Raw genomic sequence first — 13,942 nt, 5'->3', positions numbered from 1 at the left:
TTGGCAGACCATTTATTTTTCCGTGATTTCATTAACTCCCTTTGGTCCGTTCTATCAGGCGGGAGTGGGCTCATATTTAACGACCCATAGACTTGGAATATACTTAACATGTTCGTGTGGCCTCTATTTCTGCAAAATGCACTAGTTATTGCCAGGTATATTAGGTATAAGCACCTCCCCGAATTATATTTATGGACGATGTATACATTCAAAACAAGGCCGAATTCGTTGTTCGCGCTGCAAAATGAAACCTGCCTCTCACTGTGCCAATATCAGGTCTAAACGAGGCGTCAATAGAATTCACTTGCGCCTGAGATATTCGGAGGTGACAGTGGTGATATGCTGCTGCCGTTGCCAACGCGAAGAAGCGCGCAGTACCGCGTCGCCGGTTAGCTCTTGTTGGCGTTCGAGCACTCAACAACTATAATCAGGACGCAGCTGTTTTTTAAAGTGCCCTAAACGTACTATTTACTTACAGACATCGCAATAACACGATGTTTATAGCGCGGAAAGGCAAAAAGAAGTGAAAGAGAACCAAAACACTGCATGAGCCGCTATCAGCTGCGCTGCGGACATCCCGTAAGCGCCGCGGCGAAGCGGCGGCAGGTGGCGCAGCGATCGCGAAGCTCGAGGCGTATAGACTTTACCCCAAAATACATTCCAAGTAGTCAATCGTAAGTGCTGCAGGGTCCCTTTAATTAAGCTAGGGGAGATAGCAGGGCACTGTTGAAAAATTTTTTTTTGTGGAGTTTTATAGAGAAGCCCAGGAAAAGATTTGGAGGAGGGTGTGTGTCAAAAGGGTGTCAAAAAGGAGGGTGTCAAAAAAGTCGAAGCTCCTTTCTGAAGAGCAAGGTGATTGAAACACGACGCTAAACTAGTTCGACCGTGTTCAAATGGTGCAGTCAGATAGACGTCGGCTTCATGACGGGGCGGACCCAGGTTCGATTCTAACTATGGGAAGTGATTTTATTTTGTGGCGCTTGGTGTGTGTTTGTGCTTACCATCGTCATTTGGGAAACCAGTAGTGTAAAGTTGGATTTCGTGCAGTGTGTTTTGGCATGAATTTGAATGTCATCGGTGAGGAGACATAGAACACTTTGCTTAAAAAAAAAAAAAATGCTACACATGCTTTTGAATGCAGGGCATGCTGCCTTAGCACTGGTTTTCTTCTCAGGCACTCAGTTTTTGACTGGTATGTGGGAATCAAGTACAATGTTTTTATAAAAGGGAAAAAGAGAGAGAAAGGATCACACCATGAAAAAACTGCAGAAATAAAAAAAATACGCTAATAAGAATACCACAAATAAATGGAAGCAAGAAAAACTAGGCAGATAAAATAAAAAAATAAGATATATACCTAACCCTTTCTGAGCTGGCAGTGTTCTCACAGTTCGCGAGCAGTTGCACTTCATCGACAACCTGGCAGCACTGCTGCGGTGGCTCAGCGTTGCACTGCTGAGCACGAGGTCACGGGTTCAATTCCCGGCCGTGGCGGCCGCTTTTATGATGGAAGCGGAAAGCAAAAACGCCCGTGTGTACGAGATTTCGTCGCACGTTAAAGATCCCCAGGTGGTCAAAACTAATCCGGAGCCCTCCACTACGGCGCACCTTATCGCCTGCGTTGCTACGGCGCGTTAAACCCTACAATCAATCAATCAATCAATCAACCTGGCAGTGATTTCTGCTGAACTTCTCAGTGTTCAGAGTAATAATTCAGTGTTGAGAGAGCATAAAACAGGATGCGGACCAAAGAAAGCGAGCACTGCAGGTGTTGCATTCATTTTACCGGTTCTAATTGTCTCCTCCATTTTTTTGATCCTTGTTATTCTGTATGTGACCCGCCGCGGTGGCTCAGTGGCTAAGGCGTTGCGCTGCTGAGCACGAGTTCGCGGGTTCGATTCCCGGCCGCCGCGGCCGCTTTTCTGATGGAGGCGAAAAGCAAAAACGCCCGTGTGTTCGAGATTTCGGCGCACGATAAAGATCCCCAGGTGGTCAAAATTAATCCGGAGCCCTCCACTACGGCGCGCCTCATCGCCTGCGTTGCGTCGGCGCGTTAAACCCTACAATCAATCAATCAATTATTCTGTATGTGTGTCACACCGCCAACCGGCCACCGTCAAGTTGCAAGAAAATCTGCAAAGTTAGTGAATTGTTGGAGAATTTTTTTTTTACCAGAGGTTGCCACGAAGAAAGCTTACAAAATGAATCACACCTTTCAAGTGCACGAAGCTTTATTTAAAACGCATCAAAGTTTTCAAACCCTGCGTGCAATTCTTTGTGTTCTTCCGTCATCCAGAATCCGACGAACTGCAAGTCAGCTCCCAAGCTGCTCTGTCTTCTGGAAAATCCGTGGGGATTCGCGGCCAGCGTCCACGACGTGCTGTGGTGCTTTGTCGCAGCCCTGCAGATGAACCGCACGGTCATTCTGAACAGCACCAAGTGGCACTACGCACCAGGGACTCGGGGCTGGTCCTCGACTTTCCAGCCGGTCACCGGACCAACTTGCGACAACGCGGGCTCCGAAAACATGATTATAAAGGGCTACCCTGGTTATGATTCCAGTAAGTGGAGTTTTGAAGTCAGTGAAATCCCCAGCGGCGGCTTAGTGGCTATGGTGTTGGGTGGCTGAGCTCAGGGATGCCGGTTCGAACCTGGCTGTGGGGGCTGCCCTTTTGATGGATTTAAAAAGCAAACATCTCCACTAATGTGAAACCTGGAGAGGGGCAAAGCATGCAGTGTATAGGTGTATTCTTGGTGCCTTGGCGTTATTGCCAACGGAGATGAAACCGTTGGGGGGTAGAGGATACAGCTTTGCTGTAAAAGTCTCTTGCCTTTGAAGCATGAAGCGTTCCAGCGCGAGGCATAGACGAGTGTTTCGGTGTTTTTTAGTACGCATTACGTTCTAGCGCAAGGCGTAAATGAGTTTTCTGGTGTTTTAGCACCGTGACTACATGAGACGCCGATTGCGACAACGATTAAAATGACGACAGCAGGAGACGCCAACAGTCGCAGCCCTTAATTAAGGGGCTTCGCCCCTAAAATGCCTGTGCGTCGAGATTTCAGCGCGTGTTAAAGATCTCCAGGGGGTCAAAATTAATCCGGTGCCCTCCACTTCGGCGCAGTTCATAGTCCAAGTGTAACTTAAAGACTGTTTCAGCCCTTAAAGGCCAAGTGCACTCAAATTTCACTTCAACCAAATTTATTTTTTATGTGTAGTAAGCACCACCAAATCAGCTGGGACACGAGTGGTAGCCCTGTGAAATGCCTTGTTAACCAGTCAGAAGATTTTAAAAAAGCTCCGCCGCAGACCACGCTGCACCTGCCTGCGGATCGCGTAAACAGCCATGACGCGCCTGTGATGCTCCAGCCGACGGGGGGCTTCTTCCTCTGGCCAGCCACGCAGCTGGAGAACCGGTCGAGCTCTGCTGCAAACGCTTCACCCATCTGCTGCCCTGTGTGCATGTAGAGCTTGCACGCAGGCTTGCTCCCGAGCTGCTGACCGTCTGGCTGCTCGTTAGACGGCTGCAACGTCATTTTAATAGCCGCGCTGTCCTCGATTCCGGTTTCAAAATGGCCGATTTTTGCTGACCGCTTGTTGCGTCCACGTGTGTATTTCAGCTGTTGTATTTTGCATGTTGCTTTCTTTTTCAGCTAAGTGTTTTCAAGAGGTCGAAATTTTGGGTGCAGTTGGCCTTTAAGTTTTCTTGCTTTCTTGCAGTAGTGTGGGGTTCACGTTGAAGTAGTGAGCAGGCTTGAAGGTGCCATCGGATTTGCATTGAAAATTGGCAGTGGCGATCGCGTCACTTGCTTCTTGAACTCATTCGAGGAAGGGAATAGAAGTGTCCTTGTTATAATGCTGATACTCCTCGGTGAAATTAGTAACCAGAATGCATGATTTTCTTTGCTTCAAGCGCAGAATGCCTCTTGCAACGGAGACACCAACTCGGGTTGCTTTTCACAAGTGCGTTGCTGTCAGGATCAGTATCTGAACAGTAGATGGCGATCTGAGCAGTAGAGGCTTGCACGGGAAGGCAGGGTGACGTGTTCATCAGCAATCCTTAGAACAGCACGCTGTTTGGGTCTTGGCTTTGGTGTCGTGGCGGGACTGGCAGAAAAACTTACTGACTTAGCCTGCAGATCAATAATAGCACGGTTGTACCTCCGTGTAAACACGAGAGAGGCTGGAGAACTGTCTGCATTCTTTCTTTAATGGCTGACCAAATCGAACGTGCCCCCCACGTTCATTCCTAGTCTGTTCCAAGAAATACGTCACGCGAACAGTTTGGAAGTATGACGAAAGCAGCGGGGTATGTGGTGCTATTTATGGTGGTGCACGATGTACACATTCCACTTGGCGTGACGAGGTGACCTCCTGCTGTATGGATGTGCGGACCATCTCAGCTGGTCATAATTTTCTTCAGCTTTGTTGTGAGTGATCTGTTCATCACTGAGTAGTTGGCTCCCATGTTTATTAGAGCGACCACGTCAAGGCCGTCGATGGATATCTGTAGGTGAGACGTTGTCACGTTCCGAGTTTCGGGTGCTTTGGGTCGTCGTATCTCGGCTTGTGCGTGTTGACGGTCGGGAACCATGCGTCTCCATTGTTGTCGTCGTGATAATGATGGGGTAGGTCATGTTGGGTGGCAGTGTGCTGGTCGTCGTGTTTGGGTGTCACACCAGGGTTAGATCTGGTCATCGGGCTGAGGGCGCGTCATGAATCTTGGTCTTCGGTGCATCGTTGCGTTGTTGTAGGATTTTTGGTTTTCCTCCATAGTGTAGCCCCTCACCTCCAGAAGATGCTGCTATAGTTTCCGCTTCCTGGGCTGTGGGACCTTTCACGTGCGAGAGGTCAGCATTGCTGCGTCGGCTTGGCGATCCATATGGATAGGGTGATCGCGAACATATTGAAACTCACTGGGCCTCAGCTGCTGCAGTTCAGGTCATCGTCAATCTCGTTGGGGTGCTGTCTGGGCAACGGATGAGGTGCGTTGGCGGGGAAACCTCGCAGCCTGAGTCGCTTGTGCGGACAGCATCACTAGATGCGCTCGGCTTCTCCACAGTGATAGCAGAGCGGACGACGATCAGGAGTTCGCCATAGGTCGGTCTTCCCGGGATCGTGGCGCTGCACTGCTGGTGGCCAGGCGGGCAACATTGGATGGCAAAATGGCGGGACCTCCTGGCAATGAACGGCAGGGTGGCTGGGATGGTGAGCAACTGAGGCGTAGGTCAAGGCTTTAGGTTCTTGACTCTCTTCTGGCGGGGTAGATATTCTTAGTGTTTGTTGCTCTTCTTCCTGGATAATGTCAGTGAGGGAAGCAACCTAGGTTGTGGCATCGTTGCGAAAAGTTTCTGGAGTTCTTCACATGCTATGGCGCGGATCGTTTCATGCTATGTGTCTGTTATGACACCAACTGGATCGATTGGGTTTGCAGCAAACATGCCAATTTGCCGGTCGTAGGGCCTTGAGCACATGTCAAGCGTCTGCTGAATCATGGTGCCCTCTGAGAGGAATTCATTGCCGGTTTTTATTGGGCTGTGCGCAAGGCCAGCTAAGAGCTCCTGCTTAACTCTGGTCATCAGAAATTGCAGTATATCTTCTCTTTGCTGGTGTCCGGATCAGCTCAGCGAAACAAAAATGCACGTTCTTTAATGTGCTGTGAATGCAAGTACAGTAAAACCTTGTTACAGGAGACATTGTTACAAGAGACACTTGGTTATAAGAGACATTTGAATGAGAACAGTTTTGTTAGTTCTTCTATGCCTACAAGATGCCTTGGTTACAACAGACATGAGTCCTGGGTCCCTTGAGTGTCTCTTGTAACAAGGTTTTACTGTATACCACTTGACTGGTCTCCCCTAGTCGTTGAAAAGGGCCACCAATTGACTGCAAACAATGCGCGTGATGTCTCAACTACTGACTCATACCACTATAATACTGGAAGCTTTTTTTCGACAAATTTTACACAAGCAGTGTTCTACACGAACTAACGCACACTCGTTTCGCATAAAGTTTACACGTGTTAAGCTTTCATGCACAGCTTTAACGTTGTGCAAAAGATTTAACCCCAAGAGATGTGTTGTGTGGTGAAGCTTAGAAAGCTTGTATGTTGTGTGGCAGAGCCAACTTGAATTGCTCGGTCATTCATAACGCTTCACAGCATGCAGACAAAGAGGAAGAAAAATGACACGCACAAGCACTTGTGTCTGTTAATTTCCTTGTGGGTGTCACTTTTATTCGTCTTTGTCTGTTTGTGCACGGTGAAGCACTATGAATCACCAACTAGCCAGGTACCCTTCTTTCAAATATTTGAAAACTTCAAATACTTCAAATGGCAAAACATTACTGCAAATCGAATCAAGGTGCAAACACTACTTGCAAAGTAGTCAAAGTTTCGCTTAGGTATTCTCACAGTTCTGTTAATAACTTATTCAGCTTGAAATTTGATCTCCCCACTTGCTTTACTTGCGTTTAACTTCATGTCGCCAAGAACGCGGAAAAAAATGTTACTTTCTTGCTTGACTCCTGCCTTTGAAAGGTGTTTGTTAACTTTGAATTGACTATAATCACTGCATACGGTGTCTTTCAACTGTAAATGCAGGCCCAAAGGAACGCAGCAAAATTCTGGATATGCCATCTTCCATCATGACGACGCTAGCCGCCAATCATGGGGACCCTTACGCCTGGTGGTACGGGCAGGTCATGGGATACATTCTTCGGCTGCAGAACTCCACACTCCAGACAATAGAAGACTTTAAGAAGAAAAGTGGCTACAAGCATCCCATCGTGGCGTGAGTTTGGTTTTTTGCGTTTGGCCCAGTTGATGTACGAACCTTGCAAAGCGAGGGGGAATAATAGGATTTGTGTGCATACACACATGGTTGAGTATGTACCATATTTTCGGGTGTATAAGTTGCGTTTTTTTCCTGAAATTTTCGTTGGTGCGTCTTATCCACCGGTGCGACGTACGTATGAAATAAATTTGCTACGTCGTGGTCATGTGTGGTCCGCGCTTAAAAAGGTGCCTGTGTGCTGCGTGATGTCAGCGCACGTTAAGAGACACAGCTGTATGATCGAAATGAATTAATTATTTGTTAGCGAGTCGGAGCAAGAAGGCTTCGATGGTTTTGCCTAATTGCCGTCTGTAAGTACATGCCATCTGTGTATCAATAAACCATTTTTGAGGAGTTCTGTCTAGACTTTGGACGGTAGATGCACGTGTTACCGGGGGATGTGTTCAGAGGTGGTGGTTGCCGCAACCATGTACTTTCACCACACTTTCTAACGAAATGATCCTTTATCAGTCTATCTGATTGACAAGTGCGTTTTGTACACTGGTGCATCTTATACACCAGTGCGACATATATACGTTTTTTTTTTTGGAAAAACTGCCGTTTTGAGGGGGGTGCCGCTTATAAAAAAGTGCAGCTTATAGACCGGAAAATACGGTAGTGGTGGGAAGAGTATAGCCTCAGGTGGAAATGATTTCCAGTCTTGGCTGTGTTATGAAACAGTCTTTCAGCCTGAAATCATTTCCAGCCTGGACTGGAGTGAGGTGTCTGCCGGAACCAGTGGCTGGAAATCGAAATTTCCAGGCTTGTGTCCAGCCAGAAATGACACGTCTACTGGCTGGAGTTTGCACCAATCCCAGCTAGAAGGATGCACACTTGTAACTGAAATCCTTCTTTTCTTCCTAAAGAAATGCCATTATTTCCAGCCACATCAGTGCAACTTACCAGCTGGAAATGGCTTTATTCTTGCTGGTTCTACAACACGTTCTGTCTGGAAATTGATTGTTTTCTTGCTGGACTGTGCACCACTTTCCAGCGAGAAATCGCTTTTTTCAACCTGGATTCTTCTCCATTCCCAGCCAGAAATCACTTTTTTTTGCTAAGTTTTGCAGTAGCCCACATTGCCAAATGTAACTTTTGTGTACACCATTTTGACCTGAAGTCGTTTGTAGCAGACGCCAAAACACCATCAGCATTTCGGAATAAAAGAACTCTTCTGGGTGGGCTTTTGTGCCCTGAAGCAGTAGCACAAAGGGCAGATTAAAAATTTAAAACTATAACTGTCGTGCCATATATTACATATTTTCAGCCTTTTCGCTTGTGTACCCAGAACAACCATAGGGGAATCTCCACCTTCTTTTAGTAAATGGTCCTCCCAGTGATTCAGGTAGCCTATGAAAAATAAGGCATTATGAGTAACCGCGACGTCAAGGGATTTTGTGAGCTTTGCAAAACTGCCACTCAAACCATTTCCATCTCTTTATATGCTTACCAGAGTTCTCGATGCCACTTTTTGGTCCTTCCACCTGCAGTCTTCTGGGTTGCAAGCCTCGTGTATCCATTCTGCTATGTAGATGTTGCCTCACAGATATTTGAAAAGCAGAAGAAAAAGCAATTTATTATAGATTGGTTCACCTTGTAACATATCACAGGTGACTGTCTGCTGCACTTCAATTGTTGACGTCGTCGTTTCGGAGCGCAGTTCCTAAGCGCCCGCTCTTGTGGTTGGGCGTTGCCATTGGCCTTGTCACAACCGAGCGAACGAGGAGGACGTCGAAGTTGGATGAGATAGAGTGAGCATGAAAGTGGAAAAGGAAAGTATGGTGAAAGCGTGAGGGGGAAAACGGTATGCCGAGGTTGCATGAGACATGCTCGGTGGAGGCGATGTGCTGCTAGGTGATGCCAGAGTGGCACGCGCCATCATGACGCAATGCTTTCCAAGGCACAGCAGCTGTCCGCAGTTCACGCTGCAGTCAAATTTCACATTAAGGAGTATCGTAATTGTCGGCCAAATTTTTTTTGGTTTCGCTTTCATTGTATATACTGATGGAAGGGCAACGAAGATTTGTGCATTGCAACAGCCTAGGCCATGTGCAATGTACAGTTGATGACAGGTGGTGCTGCTCCACCACTTTTTATGCATTTCCTTCATCTCGGTTGTGCCCTATTGCTTGTATTTTTAAAGGGAACCTGCAACACTTTTTTCAACTTTTTTTGAAATCCTAAATGCTTGCAGAACGTAGTCGCGAAACACACCCAGTACTTAGATTAGGGGGCCGCAAAGTACCTCAGCCAAAAATTACTGCCCTATGCCCATCAGATAACTTGTAAACTTGCTCGAAAGGTTTTTCTCTCTTTCCGGTCTTGATGTTCTTCGACGGATCGAATTACATCACTAAGGCCCATTAGCGGCCGTTAGCCGGTTTTCCTTCAGCTGCAGCAATGAACGCTTTTCGATAGCAACTTAAAAAAAAAAGCCACAAAAACAAAGCAGAAATGGAAGGCGTAATGGTGCAACGAGCAAACCACGCAGGGCCGCTCCGTGCTGGCGATGACTATAGCTTTCGCAGTGGTTTCAGACGCGAAGGAAAGAGTGGAAGCGCTTATCAAAAGTGTTGCAGGGTCCCTTTAAATCTGGTTTGCCTTCCAGGATGCACATTCGACGCACGGACAAGAAGCGCGAGGCGTCCTACCACGACGTGGGCGAGTACATGCAGCACGCGGAGGACTTCTTCAGCGGCTGGAGCTGACGCGAGCTGCGGTGCAGAGACGGGTGTTCGTTGCCACGGATGAACCCAGCGTCATCAAGGAGATCAAGAAAAAGTGAGGAAATCTTCCAGCGTTTTAAGTGAGAGAGAGTGTGGATGCCTACTTATATTAAAAGGGGCCATTGAGACAAAATCCAACCTTGTTTAGTTTGAAGGAACTGGTCTTAGGTACAGTAGAACCTTGTTACAGGAGACGCTGTTACAAGAGACACTTGGTTATAAGAGACATTTGAAAGTTGTTTGGTTGGTTTTCCCATGTTCACCATGTTAGCAGCATCGAATACAAGAGACATGGTTACAGGAGACACTCTGTTACTAAGGGCAACTTTTTTGGGTCCCTAGAGTAAATTCTTCACTAATTAGAAGGGACCCGATGAAAGGGAGTTTTATAAGAAGGACCTTGTGGGAAACTGTAATGAAGATGAAGTTTGGGCCTGCATCCAAGAGACTTAGGAGTTTGTGTCTGCAGATGTGGACCTTGTGTGTTTGAGGAGCCTACAGATCATGTGATCCTCGTGCAAGTAAATGGTGCCCTAGAAGATGAACCAGAGGAGTAGGGTGATGAGGGTATTGTAGGACAAAAAGTGTCGGCAGTTATGGCTGACATTTGTCTGAGATCACTTCAAAGGTATTGTGAAAATAGGAGCGCTTGAAAAGTGAAGTGCTTCACCTACAAAAGTTGGGAAAGAAGCTAATATGCACGCACACACACGCACACACATCCAATCATATCTAACTTCTAAAAAAACACCTGTCAGTTCGATATAGTGGATAATTCAATATAAGCAAGCTGAGGAATTGGACGCTATATAGCCTTTCTAAAAACATTTTATTGGTGAAACTGCAGGCCTTACTTTCACACGAAATAGTCCTGTATCTTCTGCTTCAACAACCTCACTTCCCAAGACAGTACGCACTTCTCAACATTGTCTGAAGGGTCCGAGCAGCTGAGGCTGCAGCCTTTATGATGCAAAGAAGCGCTGTACTAGTGCGAGTGCACCATTTACTCCGGTGGTTGTGGGCAAAGGATCGTCGTTGCTTTCCTCGTTGCGCCCGCTTTCACTTGCGCTCGGTACAATGTCGGCAGTGTAGTCTTCCAACCCTCCCATTGTTGTGACACCATTGTCCTCGCAAACTCGATGACCGTTGATTTGGCAGTGGGGTTCGGAAATTTCAGCAGCTCGCTCCACACTTTGGCAACACCGGCGGTGGCTTCATTGCATTCCTCATCACCAGTACGCACAAGCCGGCAGATTTGAAGCAATTTCGGGCAGTTTTTTGGTAACTTACTTTGACAAGGTGTTGTTATCCATTACCTGGTTATTGATTTTTTTTACACATCCTTGTTTATATACATTATCATCTGCATTTGCAAGAAGTCGGTCTCCATTTAAGACCTGTTCGATCGTTGGAACATATCTCTGCTCTCGACATCACAGCTTCCATTAGCTGGGTGTCACGTGAACGGATGGTGGGGTTGTCTTTACCAGCTCAGAGAGATGGACGCGGGAAAGCCGTTGGCATGTTTAACCAAAATATACATTTAATGCACACTTGGAAAACCCTAAAGGAAACCACTTAAGAAATCAATTGTACACACCCAAGAACAATCAAACCTCAAACTCAATACAGTCTACGACCGTTACAACGACCCTCTGAATTCGGAAAAAAATGTCCGCTGTAGCCGAAGTATGCAGTATCCGACAGGAAGGGGGGGGGGGGGGGGGAGTATGAGCCCTGAAGTGGGTACTTTGACCGATATTGCACATACATAGTACATACACTTTGTTCTTTCTACAAGCCTCCAGCACCTCTGCACAGTGTTTGCGCAAGGGCAAAGAATCATGTAAACACCATTTCCAAAGTTTAGAACCGGCACTTGGAAAAGGCCTAGTGCTTGCGGTCAAGCGTGTAAAGATGCATGATGAGCTGAGCAAATAAAGCAAAAATATACTAAGCGCAATTATTAACCAGCTATAAAAAATCAGTCGTGGCCATCAGCATTAGCTAGGCCCTTTTAAATCCCCTCACAATGAGGCAGGTTTGCCTCGTCGTGAGGGGATCGCTGCCAGACGTTCCCTCAAGGCAGCTTCCAGGTTTTTAGCGATTTTTACTCTGGTCATTGAACAGCTGTAAAATCGAAAGTTAGACCAGTTGGGACTGCGCACGGTTACCGGCAGATTGTGTCGCGGATCGCGACGTAAGAAAGGAGCCAGACAGCCGGTCGCCCTTTCGCTGCGCTGATCACGAACCAACTGCCCCGAGCACGAGGCGCGAGCTAAGCCGTACCCGCGTGCCCGTGCAGCCCTGCTCTTTTATTCATTATCCACAACACACTCCCCCCGCCGCCAAGGGTGCGCATGTGGCTTCCAAAGGGAGAACAAATGTACCCATGAACGATGGCTGAAAAAGGCAGTCAGACGCACACTGCGAATTTCAGCAGGGGAGAGAAACGGAACGAGTCACAGGGAAGGAAAGGTACTTGTAGAGACCATTGTGAACATGCCTGCACCCTGAGTCCGCCGACACAATGAGGATGCGCCGGCAAACGGGAGCAGGACGCAAACGCAGACAAGGGGTTCATAACCTGTCGCCTAGTCATCCTTATCCCATTGCACCGCGGGAACAGATCCGTCACTATCATCTTACTCAGCTTGCGGCGGCCAGATTCTTTTGGTCCTGCCTACAAACATCCCTTCATCATCCTAATTGGGTGATCTTGGTGTGGCTGATGGCAACGGAGCAACGAGGTACTTCTGGTCATGGCTGGCAGCAAGATGATACCGGTGTCTCTGTCGCCGTCCTTGTCGCCTCCCGGTTCGCCGCCGCCACCAGGATCGTACGGGAATTCGTACGGCATCCGAAGTGCCAGGGTGACCACGCAGTAGCCAACCGCGAGCGCGCTCACCCAACGTAGACCACACGAACGATGTCCGGGAACTCTGTGTCCCGTCTGGTCACCCCCTATCCGTCCGTAGCCACCAGGATGCGGACGCCTGCTGAGATTCCAACGGAGAAGCAGCGCCCGGAGCGATACGGCCACCGTCGTACAAGTGGGAACGGCGCCCGCTCGCGACACTTAACAACCACATGCTCTCTCAGCAAGGCACTCCCCCGAGCGGCAGCGATGTCCGAAGCGTCAAGGAGCATCACGCTGGACGGGTTCGCATCACCGTACATCATGGTCATGGGGGTCCTTGGGAGAGGTCAGTTCCATGGCCGTCCTGAACGACGACGCAGTCACCGCAGGGCGGGCGGCTGGGTACACCCACTTGTGCCTCAGTGGAGATCTGTCGTGCTCTCCGCTGGCCTCACTGGGCGGTCAGACTCGTCGACAGCTGTAAGGACGTTCCGATGGTCAGAAATGCACGGCTCACACGCAGCGGGAATGTTCGCCACCTTGTCAGCCTCCGCGGCTATCCTGCTCTCACCGGAGGGCACCACGGTGTTGCCGTGCTGGATGACGGCGGAGTAATGGTTTGGTGCTCCGGTGCTCCCAGCAGCCAATGGCGAAGGATGGCCCGGTGCGTGCGACGAGGCGTCGAAGACGACTCGAAGTTTAGTCGTGACTGCATCTTGTCGACCACTCCATGATGCGGCATGTAATATGTATTCGGCGTCCCGCGCGTTCCTTGAGCGGGGTACTAGCTCCGCATGGCCCTCCTTAAAATAATCACGTATTGTCTTGTCATACTGTGACAACAAGTCCGGTCGGCTGCGGAAATGCCTGAGCTGCATGCGCAATCGCTGCTCCGCAAGTGCATAGTTGTCATGGTGGGCCTCCAGTTCTGGCTCTTGAATCAGGAGTGGGACTTCGTAGCGCCCGTCCTGCTTGCGGATTTCCCGTTCAAACTGCTTCGTGGCCTCGGCGTCAAGTCCAGGCCCTTCTGCCGTTTCCTTGATGCCAATGGCTTCTAAGCGCCACAGATCTGACGGGTGCATCTCCTCCTCGGGGTTGCTTCCCGAAGGGTCCGCGTGAGTGATGAACATTGCGCAAGAGGGTTCGGATGCGCCATGGCTGCCGGTTGTCAAGGTCGGCTCCCTGGACAGTCCACCCGAAGATTGTTTCGGCTGCCGTAAGGTGAGGGGTAAGGCGTGATATTCTTCCTGACGACACCTTCCAGTACGAATCGGGAGCCAATGAGGATGCTGACTCGATCCTCCATGTGGGTGTCCGTCAGCCGAACGTCTGCAGCAGTCTAGGTTGCGCCCTGCCATCTTACTCAGGACTTCTGCGTTTACAGGTGGACTTGTCACCGCGCAAATTTCGGGGACCTCCAAAGCCTCGATGGTGATACGTCTCCCGCCGTGCTGACTCTTCAGAGTGATTGCGACGCGATTGCATCGCACGGATGACCTCGGACGGGAGTCTCCAAAGGTAACGA

General features: G+C 48.8%; 1 pseudogene across 1 annotated transcript in view; it reads left to right on the top strand.

Moving 5' to 3' along the window:
• The window catches only part of LOC144142435 (alpha-(1,6)-fucosyltransferase-like), a 57,298-nt pseudogene extending 47,667 nt beyond the window's left edge, over positions 1-9,631 (top strand). The window contains exons 7-9 of the transcript XR_013316986.1: positions 2,297-2,561; positions 6,600-6,789; positions 9,440-9,631. The product of XR_013316986.1 is annotated as an alpha-(1,6)-fucosyltransferase-like (transcript). The remainder of the gene's footprint in view (positions 1-2,296; positions 2,562-6,599; positions 6,790-9,439) is intronic.
• Positions 9,632-13,942: the final 4,311 nt, after the last annotated feature.

This window comes from Haemaphysalis longicornis, unplaced genomic scaffold, assembly GCF_048455015.1.
Source record: "Haemaphysalis longicornis isolate Haplotype H1 unplaced genomic scaffold, Haemaphysalis longicornis Haplotype H1 scaffold_6, whole genome shotgun sequence".
Taxonomy (NCBI): Eukaryota; Metazoa; Arthropoda; class Arachnida; order Ixodida; family Ixodidae; genus Haemaphysalis; species Haemaphysalis longicornis.
The sequence above is the reverse complement of the archived record's forward strand: the minus strand, read 5'-3'. Positions and strand labels throughout refer to the sequence as shown.